The 10,000-nt window shown below is 38.1% G+C and overlaps 1 protein-coding gene across 4 annotated transcripts in view; it reads left to right on the top strand.

Moving 5' to 3' along the window:
* The window catches only part of nrg3b (neuregulin 3b), a 591,304-nt gene that overhangs the window by 299,067 nt on the left and 282,237 nt on the right, over positions 1–10,000 (top strand). The gene's annotated exons all lie outside the window — the stretch shown is intronic.

Genomic DNA, 10,000 nt, shown 5'->3' with positions numbered 1-10,000 from the left:
ATGCTTTGGCCGCATTAGCTTCAGCTGAGTCGCTGATCCACACAAACAAACTGGATCTGCTTGGAAACATTTCTTCACATTGACACCAATGGAGCAAAATACAAGCGATCGGATCCAAATCGGCTTGTCGTTGCATTGATAGCCATCTTGCCTGCTCATGTGTGGAATGTCAAACCCTCCTTTCATTCATTATCTAATTAGGGCGGGGTCAGCAATCGAGCCGCATGCGGCTCTTTAGTGCCGCCCTAGTGGCTCCTTGGAGCATTTTTAAAAAAAGGATTGAAAATGGAAAAAGACGGGGGGGAAAATATATTTTTTTGTTTTAGTATGTTTTTTGTTTGAGGAAAATCATGACACAAATCTTCCCAATTGTTAGAAAGCCTACAGTTTAATATGTGTATGTGTATGCTTCACTGATGAGCGTATTTGGTGAACATTGTTTTGTCCTACTAACTTTGGCGGTTCTTGAACTCACCACAGTGTGGACTGTGATGCAACAGTTTGTTTACATGTCAAATCTTCCACTCCTTCTTTGTCTCATTTTGTCCACCAAAAGTTTTATACTGGGTGTGAATTCACAAATGTGTGCTTTGTTGATGTTATTGACTTATGTGGAGTGCTACTCAGATATATTTGGTCAGTGCTTGACTGCAAGCTAAACCATGCTAACATGCTATTTAAGCTAGCTGTATGTACATATTGCATCATTATGCCTCATTTGTAGGTACATTTGAACTCATTTGATATCCTTTACTTGTATCCTCTTTGTATATACTTTAGTTGTGCATGTCTCATGACACATTATCTGTATGTAGTATTGGCTGCATTTCTGATAGTTGTTTGTGTGCCATGTTGTTCCAGACCACAGCAAACACTACCTAGCTTGCCAGAGATTGTAATAAATCTATTAAAAGAAGACAGCCTGCCGTTTCCTTTAACTTGGACACACACATCTATACCTTTTTAAAAGCCAGTCATTTCCAGGATTTATCTCTGATTTACTAATGGTTTATAATGTTGTAAAAATGTGTTGTCAACGAAGATTTGCTTCAGCCTGCGACACATTTTGATAGTAGGCTATTATAGCTAATATAGACACTTACGTCATGTGTTGCCTTCATTACAACACTTATATACGGCTTTTCATTTTTTGCGGCTCCAGACAGATTAGTTTTTTGTATTTTTGGTCTAGTATGGCTCTTTCAACATTTTTGGTTGCCGACCCCTGAATTAGGGTTACAGGTAAGCTTAAGGCTCGCCCGTCTGACGTTGGGCAAGAGGCAGGGTATTGACCATTCATACTCACATTTACACCTATGAACTATGTAGAGCAGGGGTGGGCAATTAATTTTTATCGGGGGCCGCATGAGCTACCCGAGCACTGCTGGAGGGCCACATCGACAATATGTCAATTAAATTTTGCTCAATATTATTTTTGATATACCGTAAGATAAATGATAATAATAATAATAATTATAATAATTAATAATAATAATAATAATAATTTAATTTAACCTAACTTAACTTTATACAAAAGCAGATTGCTTTTGATGGTTTAATTTTTAACAGTCTTACACTACACTTCCTGATGTATAATACATTGCAAAAATGTCAATTTCTGCACAGGATTAATTTAAAGTTTATCCTGCATCCTCTTTAAAAGTCCAACATTTTTCCCCGTCAGATTTGGACAACCATCTGTTGTCACACCTGCCAGCTTGTCCCATTTCAGTCCTAACATGTCCAAACACGCATTTACCTATGTCAGGGGTCTGCAACCCGCTGCTCTGGAGCCGCATGCGGCTCTTTTGTGCCTCCGCCGTGGCTCCCTTTGGCTTTGAAACCGAATGTCAACAAATAATGGTTACTTGATTTATTATATTTCATTTTATTTAGTTTATTTTAATTTAACAGTTGTTATTTTGGAGAGTTCTGGGATCTTGTCATATGAAAATAAGACACATTTTAATATATTGTCGATGGAAATGTATGTCACAGCCCTTATGCGACATCTCTTGCTGCCATGAAATTGTATTGTTTTTAGCGGTCAACCCCTAGCAATGGACGGATCAAAAAATAGAAACATTTTATTTATTTACATTTTTATTAATTTGCTGTTTTTATTGATGACTAGGTACTGTAGTTGTTTTAAATTTTTAGTCAAATGAATATGCTGCAGTTGTATGCCTTCAGAACATTAGAATGAGTTGATTTTTATTTTTTTATTTATTAATAAGGGAAGGAACAGTGTATTTTTTTCTAATGTTCAAAATAATTTGATGATTTGCTTCGTTATACCCACAAATACATCAAATAAGTGTTTATTTTCATAAGTCCTATAGCACAAGTGTAAGGAAACTATAAGTGGTGTTATCGTCATTTTAGGAATGTAACAGAGTTTGTGGCTCTAGGTGGGTTTTATTTGGGGAGGAATGGGCTCCAATGGCTCTTTGTATGCTGAAGGTTGCCGACCCCTGACCTATGTGAACAAGTCATTACCTGTGGTTGTCCCTTTTAATTGACTGCATGGCTGCCAGCTCCTCCGTGATTTGAAAGTCTGCAGTTATCCCACGTAAGAAGATGAGCAGCTGGGCGGTGTTACGTACATCGCAGCTCTCATCCAAAGCCAGTGAAAAACAGTCAATGTCGGCCGTTCTGTTCTTCAGCTGAAGCTCCAAGTTTCCGGGCATATCAGCGCAACAGAGTCCGGTAAGCACTCCTTAATAAACTCTCCGTCAGAAAACGCCTTACTTTTTCTGGCGATTTTGTGAGAAAGGACGAAACTTGTCCTGACGGCTGCATTCTGGGGGTGTGAAATTTGGCAAAAAGTCCTTGTTGGGTCTGCAGTTTTACCATCAACGCATCAGCCTCCCTTGCGCGCTCTTCATCGGACAGATTCCGGTATTTTTCCTCGTGCTTCGTCATGTAGTGGCGATTCAAATTATATTCTTTAAACACAGCAACATGTGTACCACAAATTAAGCACACGGCTTTACCTTTAATTTCTGTAAAGAAATACTTGGCAGTCCATGTCTTGTTGAAAACACGGCATTCGTCATCAACTTTTCTCTTTTTAGCGTCTCGGGGTAAACCGTGCATCACTTGTCGCTGTGCACCTTCACTCTCAGGTTACACCCGGACATACGTCCATAAATAACACTTTTCAAAATAAAAGCAGCACAGTTGTATTGCGCGCATGACATACATGTTTTTTTTTTTAAATTTATTTTGTCATATGTGATCGCCGCTGTTCACATTCACTCACAATCACGCACGTGCATACGTCCACACGGAAGTAATACAAATAACGCTTTTCAAAACAAAAGCACCGTTGTATTGCACACTCAACATAGATACTTTTTAAAATGTATTTTGTAATTTATGATTGGCCTCACGCGGGCCGGACAGGGACGCATAATGCCCAGGTCTGATGTAGAGTCTCTCAAATTAGCCTAAATAACTCATAATTATGCACTGAAGGAGAATATAGAATGTGGCCTCCCAGCAACCGTGACTAAACATACCCATCAAGCAGGGTTATTGGCTGTCAAAAAACTGAATATTTACAGCTGTTTAGCAGTTAAAAGATGCATCAAAACAAGATTAAAAAAAAAAAAATTGCATGAATTAACTTCTGCCAGTCCTGTCTCCTCCAAAGTTCACTTTGAGCGTTATTGCCAGAAATAAGCAAGTTGAATATGCCGCCTACAGATGTGAGATGCATGCAGAGAATCTATATATTTACACTCTTTTAATGAGCGGATACAAGTTGCTGCTTTGGACCGTCTCTGCATATCCACTGCATCTGACGGCGACCTAATTAACCAATGCTTCCATCAGGCATGGTCTCCATCTTTAAAAATGCATCATTTCAAAAATACAAGATTAGAAGTTGAAGGAGGGGAAGAAGTGTGCTTAATAGTGGAATAGTGGAAACCTCTCATAACACTTAAAGGGCCAAGCTATGGGGGAAGGGAAAAATAACGCATGGGTTTAAGTAAGTGTTTAACTCAGTGCTCGTCCGCTCACTCGTTTTTTGACATTCCCTAATGACCTCAAATATTCACCACCCCACATAATAGATTATTAGAAATTATTTGCTCGGCGTTGCTTTTCCTAAAACTTTTTTTTTTTTTATTATTATTATTATTTTTTGGTCCTGTCCAGCTTCTCAGGCAAATCATATAGTTGATGTAGATGCCCATATCGGCTGTACATATTTACTTTACAAAAGAGAAGTGTGGGATACTTCTCTTGTTGCCTTATTTGTATTTGACTTTATTAAATGTATTTATATTATCATTTGGTGCAGCCGGAGAAGAGGGGAATAAGACAGAGAGACAAAAACAACAACAGCAAACACAACAATAACAACAACAATAGAACAACATCAGCAAATACGATATGTGATAGTGATACGAAATATGATAGTAAAAGTGATAGCAAAGAAGCAGTTAGTGAAATAAATAATAATACAGAAATGACAATGAACATTATTACACTAAAAATGGAGCAATAGCAATAGAAATAGCACTATTGATAATGAATAATTGACCTCTGTTATCAACAATACAATTGTTCAAATGCAACAATACATATATGTAGTGATAACTTGAAATACAAAAGAAAGCAGATAAATGGAGGGGAAGAAAGAGAAGGAACCTATATTAACCTTGTAAACCCTTGTTAAAACTGATATCACCACCAGTGGACGTCTTCACCGCAACATACCGTATTTTTCGGACTATAAGTCGCAGTTTTTTTCATAGTTTGGCCGGGGGTGGGACTTATACTCAGGAGCGACTTATGTGTGAAATTATTGACACATAAGCGTAAAATATCAAATAATATTATTTAGCTCATTCACGTAAGAGACTAGACGTATAAGATTTCATGGGATTAAGCGATTAGGAGTGACAGATTGTTTGGTAAACATATAGCATGTTCTATATGTTATAGTTATTTGAATGACTCTTACCATAATATGTTACGTTAACATACCAGGCACGTTCTCAGTTGGTTATTTATGCCTCATATAACGTACACTTATTCAGCCTGTTGTTCACTATTCTTTATTTATTTGAAATTGCCTTTCAAATGTCTAGTCTTAGTGTTGGCTTTTATCAAATACATTTCCCCAAAAAATGCGACTTATACCCAATATGTTTTTTTCCTTCTTTATTATGCATTTTCGGCCGGTGCGACTTATACTCCGGAGCGACTTATACTCCGAAAAATACGGTACTTTCAGTGGCGTTTTAAATTAAGAAAAAAGTAAATAGTAAAACATTTCAAATCTGACAAAAATTGTATAAATCCTTAAAACATATTTTAAAAACAGTTAGGGTTGTACTTGCCAGCCCCTATTTTGAATACATTTGTGGGGAAAATGATAAAGAAATTGAGAAAATGCATTTTTATTTTCCTCCCGTCATCATTGCGGCATTGAAAGCGTAGTCTTGCACACCAAATCTTTGACTTTTCTCATAAAACATGTCCTTTTGCCTTTCTTCTTCTTCCTTATTTTCTCTCTCGTTCTACCTTTTCCTCCTCCGTTCTGCAGGATGTTCATGTTTGCCAATGCTAATAAGGCTCCCAAAATAAACATGCAAATGTGATGTTTAAGACCTACTTCCACACCAGCGCTGTGGCTGGCTCCCTATATTTTTATTTTTGTAACAACACAAGACAGGGCGGAACTTTTACACGATAATCGAGCAGGTATTGTGAACATTGCTAACACTTACTCATTCGAGGCCTCATTTTGCATTTTTACGGAATCAAGTGCAACTTTTGGCAGGTGAAACAGCGGCCACTTTTGTCAACAGTCTGAAATTACAGGACAGTCAAATAAATGCCAAAAAAAAAGTTAGCGTACCGTGTAAGACAGTAAGCTCACTAATTATTTGTAGTCGTTTTTAATTTTCTGTCATTTTTATGGTTTATTATTATAATTATTGATTTTAAAATGTTTTATAATTGTATAATGTGATAGATATGTTTTTATAAAGACATTTATAATTTCTACTTACAAATACAACAACAATAATAATTTAGAAAATGTTTTTACATTGTACCACGCCTTCCGCCCGAGTGTAGCTGAGATAGGCTCCAGCGCCCCCCGCGACCCCAAAAGGGAATAAGCGGTAGAAAATGGATGGATGGATGGTTTTTACATTTTTGAGTACCGTATTTTTCGGACTATAAGACGCACTTAAAATCCTTTCATTTTCTCAAAAATCGACAGTGCGCCTTATAACCCGGTGCGCCTAATGTACGGCATATTTCTGGTTGTGCTTACTGACCTCGAAGGAATTTTCTTTGGTACATGGTGTAATGATAAGTGTGACCAGTAGATGGCAGTCGTACATAAGAGATGAGTATAGACTGCAATATGATGGCAGTAAAAAAAAACAAAATTGTAAATGTTCCATTGAGAATATAGAACATTACACACGGCGCTCAAAAATTTGTCAAAATGTTTTTAGTACGACTTCGGTAAGCTATGAAGCCACACCACTTGATGGATTGTCGGCACATTAAACACACAAGTATTACTATGGTGTGTGTATAAGGACCGCAAAATGGCACCTATCAGCAGACATATTATCTGGCGTTTTGTTTTGCAATATTATGCAAAACCAACTTTTCTTACCTTCTGGTACCTGCTGATCTGTATTTGGGATCTGCATAAGTCCTGAAAATGTGTGCGCGTCCGCAATTGTAGTCTGTGCCGACGCCGTAGGCATAAGCTTTTTCTTTTTCTCTATCTTCTTATGTGGCATTCATCTTCCGCTGTTGCCATTTCTAATATAAAGTAGCGTACATTTCTTACTTACCGTATTTTTCGGACTATAAGTCGCAGTTTTTTTCATAGTTTGGCCGGGCTCCAGTGCGACTTATATATGTTTTTTTCCTTTTTTATTATGCATTTTCGGCAGGTGCGACTTATACTCCGAAAAATACGGTATATCTGGCAGTAGACTAGCTATCAAAGCACTAAAAACTGTAGTGGATTTACATAATTCACCCACGGAACTTTAGTTTTTAGAGCAGGGGTGTCAAACTCAAATACAGAGTGGGCCAAAATTTAAAACTGAACAAAGCCACGGGCCAAGGTTGGACAAATTAACCTTTTAATAGGGACCCAAGCAAGTTTTGCATTGAATATTGAACAAGCAAGGCTTATATAACTTTATAGTGACATGCAAAATCGAGTTTCAAATAATAATATTAAATATATTAAAAAATATCAATGTCATATCAAATACAATTTAAATAAAAATGTAATGCCTCTTTTCTATTTGCAGCCTTCTGAGGTAAATAACAAAATAAACTTTTTCCACAGGCTAATAATACATTTGAAAATAAAATAACAATAATGAATGAATCAAACATTCAAGCCTTGAAGTAGCAAGAGAAAGTGCATGGGGGGTTGAGGTGGGCGGGGTTTGGTGGTAGCCGGGGGGTGTATATTGTAGCGTCCCAGAAGAGTTAGTGCTGCAAGGGGTTCTGGGTATTTGTTCTGTTGTGTTTATGTTGTGTTACGGTGCGGATGTTCTCCCGAAATGTGTTTGTCATTTTTGTTTGGTGTGGGTTCACAGTGTGGCGCATATTTGTAACAGTGTTAAAGTTGTTTATACGGCCACCCTCAGTGTGACCTGTATGGCTGTTGATCAAGTATGCATGCATTCACTTGTGTGGGTGTAAAAGCTGCATATATTATGTGACTGGGCCGGCATGCTGTTTGTATGGAAGAAAAGCGGACATGGCAACAGGTTGTAGAGAACGCTAAAAGCAGTGCCTTAAGGCACACTCCCAATATTGTTGTCCGGGTGGAAATCGGGAGAATGGTTGCCCCGGGAGATTTTCGGGAGGGGCACTGAACTTCGGGAGTCTCCCGGGAAAATCGGGAGGGTTGGCAAGTATGAGAATTTGCGGTGTTACAGCGCCACCGCCGCTGTACAATACCGGCGGGCCAGCTCTAATGTTAATTTGATATTGCCTCAAGGGCCAAATGAAATTACACGGTGGGCCAAATTTGGCCCGCGGGCCAGAGTTTGACACCCATGTTTTAGAGGGTTCCGGTCGGACGGTTTTTCACAGGGCACGTTTCCGGCGTTGATGTAGCATTATTGAGCCACGGATGAGAAGATGCTGCTTCGTTATTGATTTAAGTAAAGTCTGAATGTCTACAACAAAGATGACGGGGAGAAGACGCTGTCGAAGGTGAGCCACGTAAATATGACCGCCCACAAAACGGCGCATCCTGAAGCGACTGTCAGAAAGCGGCTTGAAGATGATCTGTAAAACATAATCTATGCAACATTTTGACCAAAGAACCACCATTACATGTTATGTAGACCACAAGGAAGTGTTTTGCATTTAGAAAAAAATCATAATATGACTCCTTTAATGCGCCTTTTAATCCGGTGCGCCCTATGGTCCGAAAAATACGGTAATTAAATTTTGCCGTGGCTCAGGTGGTTAAGCGGCCATGCCAGCAACTTCAGGGTTCCATCTCCCGCTTGTGTCCTTTGGGCAAGACACTTCACCCAGTGGCGCTCACACTGGTGCATGAATGTGAATGAATGTTTGGTGGGGGTATTAGGGGCCGTAGGCGCAAATGGGCAGCCACGCTTCCGTCAGTCCACCCCAGGGCGGCTGTGGCCACACCTGCAGCTTACCACCATGAAGGTGTGAATGCGGAGTGAATGAATAAAGGCAGCGCTTTGAGTGTCTAGAAAAGCGCTATATAAATCTAATCCATAATTTATTATGACCCTTCTAATATTGATCCAATGGAAACCTTAAAGCAACTCAAGGACATCCACTTGTACTTATGTATTATTGACTCTAAAAGGATTCCAGAAGGCATTTATTGAAAATAAAATGTACACTATTTAGTAGTTGTAATTGTGTGCGTGGATCAAAAGCTCAAGGTAGTGCCGGTCGACTATTACCATGGTAACAACTTACCTCTTTATTGTGAGGACTGAAGGCGCGAACATATACATCCCATTATCATCGACACCATCTTTTAGTGTTGATTGATCGGAGGTTAATAAATGCATTATTGATGACGGCTGTCGCAATCGTTTCAATTACACGTTTGATTGCCGCATCCAAAAGCTATTAAATCGACAAAGAGTACATTTTAATTGACACTTTCGATCACCTGAAGGCGGATACTCAGAAGACGCCACATTAGGCACCCCTGCACACTTATTAAACACAAGTCACAATATAATTTTCACGACTGGTGATTATTTGTACATGGTAATTGGGATTTGTTATATATTGTATATATTATATACAAATATATATATATATATATATATATATATATATATATATATATATATATATAATAAATCAGTATATATTATATACTGTATATATTAGGGGTGTGGGAAAAAATCAATTCGAATCACGATTCTCACGTTGTGCGATTCAGCATCGATTCTTATTTTAAAAAAATCGATTTTTTAATCAATCCAACAAAACAATACACAGCAATACCATAACAATGCAATCCAATTCCAAAACCAAACCCGACCCAGCAACATTCAGAACTGCAACAAACAGAGCAATTGAGAGGAGACACAAACACGGCACAGAACAAACCAAAAGTAGTGAAACAAAAATGAATATTATCAACAACAGTATCAGTATTAGTTACAATTTCAACATAGCGGTGATTAAAAATCCCTCATTGACATTATCATTAGACATTTATAAAAAAAAAAGAATAGTGTCACAGTGGCTTACACTTGCATCGCATCTCATAAGCTTGACAACACACTGTGTCCAATATTTTCACAAAGATAAAATAAGTCATATTTTTGGTTCATTTAGTAGTTAACAACAAATTTACATTATTGCAATCAGTTGATAAAACATTGTCCTTTACAATTATAAAAGCTTTTTTACAAAAATCTACTACTCTGCTTGCATGTCAGCAGACTGGGGTAGATCCTGCTGAAATCCTATGTAGTGA

The sequence above is a fragment of the Nerophis lumbriciformis genome, linkage group LG11 (assembly GCF_033978685.3).
Source record: "Nerophis lumbriciformis linkage group LG11, RoL_Nlum_v2.1, whole genome shotgun sequence".
In the NCBI taxonomy this organism is placed as follows: domain Eukaryota; kingdom Metazoa; phylum Chordata; class Actinopteri; order Syngnathiformes; family Syngnathidae; genus Nerophis; species Nerophis lumbriciformis.
Note: the sequence above shows the minus strand (reverse complement) of the source record. Positions and strands in the feature narration are given on the sequence as shown.